Source organism: Bombus bifarius, unplaced genomic scaffold, assembly GCF_011952205.1.
Source record: "Bombus bifarius isolate JDL3187 unplaced genomic scaffold, Bbif_JDL3187 scf7180000009157_frag, whole genome shotgun sequence".
Classification (NCBI taxonomy): Eukaryota; Metazoa; Arthropoda; class Insecta; order Hymenoptera; family Apidae; genus Bombus; species Bombus bifarius.
The window spans coordinates 4,457-17,993 of record NW_022884937.1 but is presented as its reverse complement, the minus strand read 5'-3'; the positions used below and the strand labels follow the sequence as shown (position 1 = coordinate 17,993).

Genomic DNA, 13,537 nt, shown 5'->3' with positions numbered 1-13,537 from the left:
TAAAATTAATATGCATGGGATATAATACTTCAGTACACGAGACGACCGGACATACCCCATTCGAACTAACATTTGGACGACAAGCTAACATGCCATCCTCAATATCAACCACTCCTAGCCTAACCAGAGAACAATTGTTTAACCTCTGGAAAAATCGACACAACGCCTATATAACTAAAGCAAGACGAGTTACCGAATCTAACAAAAAGCGATACCAGAGGGATCAAATGCGAAAAATTATTAAAACACAGACGATATTCCGAGTAAAAGATAAAGTATGGGTACATAACGATCACAAAACTAACAAGCTAGACCACGAATGGCTAGGACCTGCAGAAATCCTCTCATCCAATCCACCCACCTATTTTATCGAATATTCCAACGGTCACACGCAAAGAATCCACGGTAACAGGCTAAAACCCTACCTTTCAGGAAGAAGACCATAATATGGATCATCATAACACTCGAGTACATTAGAAGCGATCTAGAAGTAAAACCATTGAATTACGCCAACATATTCCTGGAACACATTGACAATTGCTATCTGTACAACGAACAAATAGATATCACCCTTATAGTAGGCCTTAACGATCCAATTGACCAAGTTAATAGATTACAACGCGTAATAGATTTAATAGACCGTCAATGTAAACCACCTTGCGCTTACATACCAGAAATAAGCAGCCTAAAATTTAAGTACAGAAATCTTCAAAACCTGACTCGGCAACTCAAATTATTATTGCGTTATAAAAGCAAACGCGGATTGCTCAATGTCATAGGCTCAGTATCCAAAACTTTATTCGGAACTCTCGACGAAAACGATTTAGAACTCATTAACAAGAACATCGGTACATTATTTGATTCCAACAATAAAATAAAAACAATTCTTAGTAACCAAACCGCACTCATCAAACGCGTGCTAGACAATACCAAAACAAATCAACTTGAAAACTTAGCCAACGATATACACAAGATTGAAAACCACAATGAAAAAAACGAAATATTAGTCTCCCTATTAATTCAAACCGAATCTACCATATCAGAACTCCATATAAACATCGACGAAATTTTTAACACTGTTATGTTAGGGAAACAAGGAATCATAAACCCACAAGTTATAGAACCCGAATAATTCTTAAAAACACTTGACCAAATAACGAGACAAAACTTTATGACTAACCATATCGAACCTTCAGTTCAAAACTTTCAACTAATTATAGATCTAAGCAAACTAAAGGTATGGATAAGAGATAACAAACTTATATATACAATAACTGTGCCGCTTTTGGAAAACGATGAATGGAAAATAACTAAAATTTACCCGATACCTTCCAAACAAAACTCTGTATTCATTGCGCCTGTAATAGAAACGGATTTTTGCCTCTAACCGACTCAGAACAATACACCTTTGTCGATAGTCACTACTTAAACAAATATTGTAAACGAACGGCAATCATCCACATTTGTAAAAGAACTCAACCGAGTCACAATAGAATCGATTCACCTGAATGCAGATCAGAATTAATTACTAATCGACAGACGGTCAAAACTTGCCCGACTGCTGTCTTCAAGCTGGAAGAATTGACGTTCGTACCTTTGCAGACGGAAAACCATTATATTATTATTCCTGCGAAAAATGTACAAATCGACGTGTTATGTAAGACACATAAAATCCTAGAAATTAGACAACCAAGCTTAATTAGCAGTAAAACCGGGTGCATAATCACATACGATCATAATATTATGAAAATAGGAGGATCACATAAAAATATCTCTTACGAAACCAAATTTAAGAATAGCATATACAGCTTCGAAGAAACAGATGTTCCAATATTAGAGAAAATATTAGAAACAGCTCCAAAAGTAACTCACAATTTTAACCAATATAAAGCCAACCTCGACACATTACAAACACAAATCAGTACCCTGCAATTTGAGCGACGCATAAATTCATTGAAGGAATATGGCATATCCACACTACAAATATTAGGAATCATAGCCCTAGGACTAGGAACAATATATGTAATGTACAAATGTAAACTTTTCGAATGTCTACGCCGATCATTTCCTAAAAATGTACGTATCAAAATACTCTGCCCTACCGCTCGCGTAAACAGGATCGATCAAACATCAACAGTACCAAGGACGGTCACCTTCCAAAATATCACCGAAGACGAAGATGAGGGGATCATTCAACTTAGAAGCCCCACCAGAGCCTTACGCTTTAGCGGAGCAAAGCGAAGCTAAGGAGGGGGGAATGTCCCGGTGGTCGTGAGAACGCAACGAAAGGATGGTTATGCCTCACATACCTTGGTCAGCAATATGATGGCTAAGCAGTAATAGAAACCCTATGTGACCGGCATCCAGCGATAGCCCCTCCACAGGAGCCGGGTCCTTGATATAAAAAAGTACCTCTCGAGTCGTTGTAAGAACATTCTTTTCTGTGCTGTTTGACCATTCTGTATTGTTACTCTGTCAGTGTTCAATAAATTTTCTAATAACAATCAAAATTTAAGTACGAATTTCTCACCTTGCGTGCGGAACGTGAAATTACCCCGAATCGACGTGACACGGCCTTAGTGTGTTGAGAGAATGAAGAACGAATCGTGTTGATGGAAGTTTGTATGGAATATACTGATTGCTTTTAACATTCATTAGTTCCAGTTATTACCGATATTTTTGTCATTTAGTTAGGGTTTTCCCTTTAGATTACGTTGTGATAGAGAACTATTATTTGTGTATTCCTACAGAAACATACGAACTATATAAACTGTTGACACGATGTTGTGCTTTTGTATTATAGAGATAATAATAAAACCATCAAACAATCATTAATTATGTTTTTTATTATATTAATTAAGAATTGAAGATTACCTGCTTGGTGATCTTGATAATATCGTATTTTACAAATGTTGAACAAAAAAAAATGTATGATTATTTTAATCTGTTAGGGAAGTGATACATTTACACTGTACATGAGAGTGTGTGTGTAAGGGTTAGAGGGCGTCAAGGACTCAGTGGAGACAAAAGACTGTTGCCAGATGTTAGAAGAATCTAGGCTAGTCGGTTGGCAACCAGCGTGCGTGCAAGACGTTCTTAGAGAGGAATATAGGTGTATAACTGTTGTATGGGAAATATAGTCAATAATTTGTATTCCCAAATCCTCGAATTTCCTTAACATGGTAGCAGAGCGTGGTTACTAGTTTTGCAAGATATTTAGTGCGTGGTTACGATCTTGCGAGTGAGTTTTCAGTAAAGAAAAAAAAAACTTTCAGAAAAAAATATACTTCGAGCACGTAGGAACGCTTGAGTAAGAAAAGAAAAAAAAAGGAATCAATTAAAATGGAGAGATCGGAAATCATGATACCTATATTCGATGGTGAGGATTATGGAATGTGGAAGCAAAGAATCACGATGTTTCTCAAATATAAGGAATGCGAGGTTGTTACAACTAGAATGAAGAACGAAAGAGACGATGAAGACTGGGACAAAAAGGATTTGAAGGCGATTAATATAATTTATAGTGCAATATCGAACAGACAATTGGAGTATGTTAGGGAAGGAAAAACGGCGTATGATATAATAAAAAGGTTCGATGAAATGTACTTGAAAGAGTCGACGGCACTGCAGATCGTATGCAGAAGGAGATTGGAAAACATAAGACTGGAGAACTACAGTGATTCAGCATCATTCTTTAACGATTTCGAAAAATTAATCAATGAATTAAAAAGTGCGGGCGCACAAGTAAGTGAGAGGGAAAAGCTGAATTACATGCTGAATACGTTACCCGAAGAATACAGCTGTAGTATCGTGGACGAAAGGCCTGGGCAATATCGGACGAACTATGAACAGTGTCGCGAGAGCCGAGGCGCCGTCGGGCCCATCAATGTGTCATCGGTCTTTTCAAGTGCATAGTTTCGTGGAAAAGACCTACGTGACCCTGGCCACGAGCGTCTGCTGAACACGTGTGCGGTGGGCCTAGGAAAAGGGCAATGGAATGCGACAACAGTCAGTCGAAAAGCAGAGCGCGAGTCGAGAACGAGAGTGCGAGTCGAGAAGCCGAGTGCGAGTCGAGCAGAGACGGAGGTTGCGAGTGGCGTTGCCGAGAGAGTGTGGATTGCGCTGTTTTCTGTACGTTTGGTATGAATAGTTCAAGTTAAGCCACAATCGTCTTCTCTGTCTGATTAACATCTCTATTGTCCACTCTTTGTGAACATATTACATCACGATATTACACAGCTACATAGCGGACATAATAGACGCATTGAAAGAAGAGGATCAAATGGTAGCGTATGTAAAAAATAAAATAGAGGTAGCAGAGAAGAAAAATAAATCCAATCGAGGAGAAAGGCAAACCAACGCCTTTTCTGCAAAAAAGGAAGGATGCTTCAGATGTGGAAGATTAGGACACTTTGCGAGAGAGTGTCAAAATGGCGTCCAAGCGGAAAGCAGTAACGGCTATTGGCATGGGCCAACACGTGGTCGAAACAGAGGAAGAGGGAACAAAGGCAATACGAGCAGAGGACGTGGAAACTTTCATCGTCAATCAACAACCGGCACGGGCGAGCATGGAAACTCAAGAGCAGGCATATGGATAGCAACGGCGCACGCAGCAAACAGCAGTGAGACGAATGAGATAAGTAAGAACGAAATAGTGTGGCTATTAGATAGCGGTTGTACTGATCACATAATTAATAATATAAATTATTTCGATAAATCTATCGACCTAAAAGAACCGGTAAATATATATTTAGGCGATAATAGACCGATAAAAGCGACAAAAGTTGGGAATGTTATAAGTTATTTTGAAGCATTCGGAAAACAAAATGAAATAAATATGAGGAAAGTATTTTACGCGAAAGAAATGTCCGCAAATTTGATTAGTTTAGGTAAACTAACAGACAATAAGAATACGGTTATTTCCAAAGGAAATATTGCGAAAGTAATAGATGAGGATAATAAACTTACAGCTGTAGCGTTCAAAGAAAATGGGACATATAGAATAAAAAGTATATTGAAAGGGAAGAAGCACTTAGTAAACAGCGCCGAACGTAGTGGTATGAGTAAAAAGGAAAGATGGCATAGGATGCTAGGACACGTAAATTTTAAATATTTAGAGATTTTGGGTAAAGAGCAGCTAGTGACTGGCATACCGAATGAATTTGAAAAGGAACTTTTGAAATGTAGGGTGTGTATAGAAAGCAAAATGCATAACTTACCTTTCAAAAATAATCGAACTAAGGCTAGGGAAATAATGGAAATTATTCATACGGACGTATGTGGTCCTTTTAAGACCACCGGATTCAATGGAGAAAAATATTTCATTTCATTTATCGATGATTATAGTAAAATAGCTAGGATCTATTGTATAAAATCAAAAGATGAGGTCTTTGATTCTTTCGTACAGTTCGTAAATGAAGCCGAAAATTTAACGGGCAAGAGGTTAAAAATATTAAGATGCGATAATGGTAAAGAATATTTAAATAATCGAATTTATAAGTTTGCTAGGGATAAAGGTATAAGAATAAATAATTGCCCAACATACGTACATGAATTAAACGGGACAGCGGAAAGGTATAATAGAACAGTGATGGACATGGCGCGTTGCTTGTTAGCGGAAGCGAAAGTACATAAAAGGTACTGGCCGGAAATAGTTTGTACAGCGGCATACTTGAAAAATCGAATATTAGCGAATACTATAGAAAGAAAGACACCTTTCGAAATATTCTTCGGGAGAAAACCAAGTGTTAAAAATCTACATCTATATGGAAGTAAAGTTTTTGTAAGAAGGCCAGAACAAAAAAGAGTTTCCAAATGGGACAAGAAGGCAGATATGGGAATTCTATTAGGATATAGTGAAGTAGGATACAGAGTCTTATTAGGTGGAAAAATAACAATAGCTAGACATGTAGAGGTCATTGAGACAGACACTAAATGTATCGGTTTTGAGGAAAATTCATTAGAGGCAGATAGAAATGATAGCGAAGATAACTATTCATTGGATGGTATGGATAAGGAAGAGTTAGAAGGTAGGAAAGATGAAAATAATAGTAGTATTGAAAGCTCAAACACTCCTAGGAGATCTACAGGTATTAAGAAAACTCCAGTAAGGTATCCAGAAAAGGAAAATATTTGCGAGATTCATGCAAATTATTGTAAAGTAGATATCCCTCGTACATTTGAGGAGGCGATTGGTTGCGAAAATAACGAAGTTTGGAAACAGGCTATGGATAAGGAAATAGAATGTCTCTATAAGAATAAAACTTGGAAATTGGTAGAAAGGGTAAAAGGCAAAGAAGTATTAGATGTAAAATGGGTTTACACGAAAAAATCAGAGGACAGGTATAAGGCTAGATTAGTGGTAAGGGGATTTCAACAAAGAAACGTAGCCGATGACATATATTCTCCAGTGGCGAGTAATCAGACCTTTAAGATATTGCTATCATATTGTTGTCAAAATGGATTAATAATTGAGCAAATGGATGTAGAAACTGCCTTTTTAAATGGTGAAGTAACCTCGGAGGTATATGTAAATCAACCAAAGGGATATGCGGACGGAACGAATAGAGTTTGTAAATTATCGAAAGCGCTTTATGGGTTAAAAGAAAGTCCGAGGGACTGGTATGAGTGTTTTGATAAGTATGTGACGAGATTAGGTTTTAAAAAGAACAATATAGAGCTGTGCCTATATACTTATGGAGAGGGAGAAAATGTTGTTTATTTGTTAATATACGTAGACGATTTGTTGATTTGTAGTAAAAACAAAGGGAAGATACAAAGTGTAAAAAAATTATTAACTGATAAATTTGAAATGAAAGATTTAGGTGAAGTAAAAGAATATCTTGGAATAAATATAGAGTATGATTATTTAAAAAAATGAAATGAGATTAAGCCAAAAGAAATACATAGAATCATTAGCAAACAAATATAAATTACATAACAGCAAATTGTACTGTACACCTATGGAGACCAACTTAAAAATTGAAAAAGCTGAGATAAATAGAGAGGACATTGGTTACAAGAATTTAATTGGCGCATTGCTGTATATTAGTGTAAATACCAGACCCGATATAAGTTATAGTGTGAATTATCTGAGTAGATTTCAAGATTGTTGTAACGAGACACATTTTAAATATGCCTTGCGAATATTGAAATATTTGTACCGGACTAGAGATTTAGGGCTACATTATAAAAGAAATGAAAAATGCGAAACGATAGATTGTTGTCTTAGATGGAAGTCTAAAAAACAAAGGTGTGTGACAAAAGCGTCGACGTATGCAGAGTATGTAGCTCTATCGGAAGCGGTGAGCGAAGTAATGACTATCAGAGAACTAATGAAAATCTTCGATGTAAATGTAGACGATAACCCTGTAAAAATCTATGAGGATAACTCTGGAGTAATGAGTATAGCAAAATACGGAACTTTTACAAAAAATTCTAAACACATCGAAGTTCATTACCACTACGTTCACCAGTACGTAAAGGAAAATAAGATAAACATAATAAAAGTAAGTACAGAAGAAAACACTGCGGATATTTTTACGAAGGCACTGTGTAGAGAGAAATTTGAAAGGTTTAGGTCATGGATGAATGTAAAATAAGAGAAATGTAAAGAAAGCGATAAATGTCAAATATTTTGTTAATTCGACAAGTATGTAAATAAAATTAAGTGTACAGTATAAATGTAAGGAGGCGTGTTAGGGAAGTGATACATTTACACTGTACATGAGAGTGTGTGTGTAAGGGTTAGAGGGCGTCAAGGACTCAGTGGAGACAAAAGACTGTTGCCAGATGTTAGAAGAATCTAGGCTAGTCGGTTGGCAACCAGCGTGCGTGCAAGACGTTCTTAGAGAGGAATATAGGTGTATAACTGTTGTATGGGAAATATAGTCAATAATTTGTATTCCCAAATCCTCGAATTTCCTTACATATTCAATACGTTATGAGGGTTGCTTTAAAAAAAATACGAGTTACATATTTCTTTGAAAAAAGCATGATTTTTATCGATACAATAATGTTCTTCTGTTATCGCTTTAAAGTTGAGTACTTCGTTGATTACACGAGAGAACTCGCCTACAGCAAACAAGATACGACCGTGTGTAAAGTAATTAATCTGTTTGCTCGTTACTAGCTACACATAAGGCTTGCGTAAAAAAAAATATGCATTTCAGTTCAGGCGGAGAATTATGTAGGAAGTCATTTTGTCGATCAATAACTTAGTTAATAAAAGATCAAATTTTCATGTACATAAATGTAAGTAACGTTCAAGTATTAATCATTACATACAATTTTTGTATAATTCGATATCTTGGTCACTTACATCTTACAAATGATATATAGATAATATTTATGACATACATTGGAGCTATCTTTTAGTTAACGCCATTTTTTCTTGTTTTCTCTGTACTTTTACTATTCTTCCAAAAATATCAAAGGATCGATGACTTCAAATTAAACTAGAATTGCTTCGGTATATTGTCAATCAATGGCTATTTGTATTCACATCTATATCAAAGGAAAACCGATTGCAAAATTAATTACCCTTGCAATTCCGCAATCTGAAACTATGTGTGATCGACCTTGAAGATGACAAATCTCAATGTTTGAAGTAGTACAAAAGGATGATAATTTAATTTCGCTTTATCAAACTGTACAAAATTTGTATACACATACAGAAAAAAAAACGGAGTTCAAACATTAATCAACATGAATTATCGGTTATTATTGCTGAGTAATTATTAGGATTAGAGCTTTGGAGTATCGATCGTATCGAGTTTTAACTATCGGTTTCCGCAATTTATTGTTTTTCTAAATTATGTCTGAATGGTATCAGTTTTTGAATATTTTATAGTTTACACTCCAACATACTGACGTAAGCTATCGAAAATAATTGTAAATTATGCAATATCATTTTTTTTATATTTCATAATCTAAATTTCAATCTATTTTTTGTATTTAACATCCCTTTTTTTATTGTTCGTGTTCCGTCTTGTACGTTCTTCAAAAAATCTTAATTTGTTTTTAGATAAAATCTTGTGTGAATTTACAAAAAATACGATTCTTCGTTTAATTTTTTTCCCTTATTGTCTTTACATATTTGGAGTTTAAACGCGTTTTAAGTACGTTCTTTTTTTTTAATATGATTACGTAGAATTCTTATTCTGAATAAATTATTTGTTTCCGCTTCATAACTGTTTCTAAATTACAGTGCATTTAATCTTGAAATGCACAGTAACATTTTATACTTTTTACGTTCTAAGGAATTTTCAGGATCGGTTAAAAATTAAATTACAGTAATGGTAATACTCAATATTAATGTCAGACGTGGATACTTCACTGTTTTGTATAATAATTTGTTATCTTGGCATCGATCAAGGTATTTAATATACAAAGCGTACAGATTAATAAGAATTTTAATTAATCCTCCTTCTATAGTATTCACCGTTCTTTTCGAGCTCGTACCAATTCAAATAGACTTTCGAATAGATTTCAAAGATTTGTCTGTTCAAATAAAACGCGATCTTTTTTATTTCCCTATCAGTCGTCCCGTTACTGTTCCGTTGTTTCCAACAGATTGCAGATTCGTTTAAAAAACATTTGTAACGAAAAACAAACCCACTCGCAGAAATGTTATTCAATATCGCATTTATAACTTTCATAGACATCCTCCTCTCATTGCTATCATTGTAAACAGATTGAAACTTCGTTTGCAAACATTCGCGATTAAAAAAAAAAAAGAAGAATTAATCTTAAACAATTTTATCTTGTGTTCCATTTATAATTTTCATAATTGTCTTCCCGACGTTGTATCATTTTAAATGGCTTTTTTCTATCCATCTATGTTGCAGCGAGATCAACGGTCCTAATTACTAAAGTGCACGATGTGTTCATACAAATTCACTTTTTATGAACGCGATGAAACGAAATGAAACCTAAGTAGAGATTTGTTTTCTCATCAAGTATAACGAGTTTTATACTTTGGATAGATTGCCTCGTTGTGAGAAGGTCTTAATCGTTTATAATTGCGATTAAGTAATTGCAATAAGTCATATTTTTAAGAAACGTTCTCACATGCTGTCACACACTCTAATTAGAAAAGGATCATGAAACATTCGGTTTATGATATTATTTGTTTGTAAATCTTCCTGCTTCCGGAAACTTTTTTAAATATGAAAATATTTATATACAAAATTAAATATTTTTTTCAATATCAACACTTCTTGCGTTTATGTTGTCCTAGTCAGAATTATATTATTTCGTGTATCCTGTTGCTTTTTATACGATAGTCCTCCCGTTGGCCGCGGATTCGTTATCAAGCCTGAGGCCCTCGTCACTAGTGTAACTATCGACAATAAAGGTACCCCACGCGCGACCGGACGATGGAGAACTTCAACGCAGAACCGCTACCTCCCGCGAGCCCTCCCCGGGAGGGCGCCTCGAGCTCGGACTCGGAGATTCAGACTCGACATATATATTATTATATATATTATATATACTATTATATCTATATAATATATGTATTTATATCTAAAAATATACGTACAAATATATCTATTTAAAAAAATAAAGTTGACCGTCATATATCGCCAATAATATCGCGTGCGTATAAAGAAACTAATTACATTTAATTCCTTTTTTACATTTATTTACTTTTTATTATTATTTTTTTCACAACTAATTACATTTAATTATTACATTTACATACATTTAACTATTATTACATACATTTACATACATTTAATTATTATTTTTTTCATAATTATATCTCGTTTGAAATATTTTTCGACATAATTAATTGTTTCAAAAACACATATTCCAGCCTTCTAAATGATTTATTTTGCGTATTATACGAATTATTCCATCTATAAATAAATTGTTCTCTCTACGCACAAACACGCACACAGTCTGTTAATTACACGAGTTAATTGTAACATTTTTCTCGATAAGTTGACAGAGCAAGGAAAATGAGCGACGAACATACCTACAAACTAATCTACTTCAATGCCCGTGGTCGTGCCGAACATATACGGTACATATTTGCATATACTGGCATCGAGTATACCGACGAGAGGATCCCCGAAGAACTCTGGCCTGAATACAAGGATTGTAAGCGTGAAGAATCGATTTTTACTTTCATCGTTCAACTCTCAGGTATCTACCATTTACTCAAACTTTTCTGTATATAAAACTTTCGTTTCACGTGCAGGCTAAACTTACTTAAAGTAAAATTTCATACGGAATAAAGTCGAACTTTTCATTAAGTTTTGCTTCCGTAATATCGTGTTTATCGAATACCAACTTAATTCACTTACGATTCTCGAATTTTTGTGTTGCAATCTTTATTGTTTTCAATGAATCGAAGCATTTCGAATATTTTGAGAAAACCGTAAATAGGTGACTTAAAATAGGAATACAAAAATACTTCTACGTTTCTCGTTAATTTAAAAACTTTTTAGGACTTGTCGGAAAAAAAGGATAAAAAATTGAAATCAGTTCGGAAATGAACAAGAACATAGCTAAAAAGTCGAAAGAACAAAGCAGACATAAAATTCGATCTTCTGTTGCGACATTTCTATCGTAAATGGTATAATAAAAGTTTTACGCAGCATAGTCTTCGATATAATCTTATATGTCGCTTGCAAATAGAGAAACAAAAAATCAACGTAAGTCTGTAAATCAATCCTGTCGGTGTAAAACACAAAATTACGTTCGCAATAGACATTCGATTTATATTCCTTGCATTTCAATTTTCATTACAAGAACCGTGTACATTTTCTAATATTTTTTCCGTGTCTGGTATTATCTTTTATCCTTGATTTTAAAAACTTTAGGTTCTTCCCAACAGTCAAAAACACGCGATACCCTGTCCATCGTAATCGTAAGAAAAGAAAAAAAGGAGAAAGAAGACATTTCTGTATTTCTTTACTAGGCCATGTTGATTAAAACCGAAATGATTTCGATTCATCTATTCACAAGAACGCAACGGCCTCGGAAGCTGTGTTGTGATTTCCTATCGATCGTTTCCCTCTACACAGTGTTCATATGAGCCATGTTTGTTCTTAGCAATGCCTTATAAAAAGCTGCCTGCGCTGGAGATAGACGGGAAACCGGTAGCGCAGAGTAACGCTGTGGCGCGATACTTGGCGAGGAAGTACGATCTAATGGGAAAGAACGAATGGGATGCGATGATATGCGACGTGCTCGTCGATACTCTTGGAGATTTGAAGCAAGGTGAGTAACTGATGAGATGACTTTGCATTTGTCTCACCACAGAGACAGACGTTCAAGAATTCATTGTGAAAAGACGAGTACAAACAAGATACGTATGTCTTTCCGTTAAGCGAATGTTACAGTTTGTTTGCAAAAGTCAGTTTTTAGATTATAGAATCGTAGATAGAATTTAGAGGATAGAAACTTTTAGTAGTCACTTTTAGTTTAGTAAATTCTTATCGACAATAAGCAGACTACGTTATGATACAACGATTCCAACTGAAGATTTCTATCGACATCACGAATTCGATGGCTTCCAAAAATCGTGTCTTTACACCGCCAACGTAACGTCACGCCAGTCGAATCGAAAAATTATTACTAGACAGAGAAGGTGAACAATAAACGAGGTAAATAGGCTACCGATTGAATAATATCATAACGATCGTATCTCTGGTTTTTGCTTGTCTTTTATATTTGTTTCAAATGTATAAAATATAATCGTATCGATATCGTCCACGATTAAAGCCATCCATCCGCCATCGACGAGGAACGAACGATTATATTTTATCATTTATGCGAATCCTTCTCTTCTCTTCTTTCTCTATTTACGCCCCTCGCCTTGCTTCGTACCGCCGATGATTCACAATTCGATGCACCTGAACAGCTGGAACGTCGCAGATTTTTCCGTACGATAACAAACGTGTTTTTGATGGCCTGCTTTAAACCGTGACGATCGCCATGACGTGCATCAATTGTCGAATGATGTAGTGCGACGATACTCCTACGCAACTTTTTTTTACGCTGTTTTTTCCTCTATTTTTTCTTCCTGTGTGTTATCACATGATCATGAGATACCTGTATAGAAGATGCAAAGAGTCTGTGAAGAATTTACAGATATTTAAGATTATCATAATGTTTAAGCAAAAGCTAAGACGCAAAATATTGCTCAAGATGTAATTATGTAATATTTACTCAATTTCTAGAAGACTGTTTATATCTTGTTGTTATTCTTGATATGGAGATAAATATAGTATACTTTATTAAGACCTAGATAAAAGACTTTTTTCTCGTTTCTCTTCTCTTACTTAATCACTAAGAGTTATATAACGTTTATTCGATAATTCTGCTTCTCCTGACCTTTCCACAAATGGTTGTTTATATCTCGACATTCTTGGTACTTTTAATCAAATTTTAATAACAGTACTTTACTCGTCAGAAGTAAATAAAAAAGCTCTAAGTAGAAGCAAGGATTTACTTACCTTTCCTTTCTCGAATCTCAGTTAGCAATGTTGTTCCTCTTGAAAGATTTTCCAAGTTTCCAAGACAA

The 13,537-nt window shown here is 35.0% G+C and overlaps 1 long non-coding RNA gene across 2 annotated transcripts; it reads right to left on the bottom strand.

Annotated features, from left to right (window-relative positions):
* Positions 1-12,540: 12,540 nt before the first annotated feature.
* LOC117214112 lies at positions 12,541-13,222 on the bottom strand. Of its 2 annotated transcripts, none has more exons than XR_004488784.1 (2): positions 13,183-13,222; positions 12,541-13,087 (listed from the first exon to the last, which is right to left on the bottom strand). It is a non-coding gene; the product is annotated as an uncharacterized LOC117214112 (long non-coding RNA). The 2 variants fall into 2 exon arrangements; XR_004488783.1 differs by having other exon boundaries at positions 12,541-13,065; positions 13,183-13,221.
* Between the last annotated feature and the right edge of the window lie 315 nt (positions 13,223-13,537).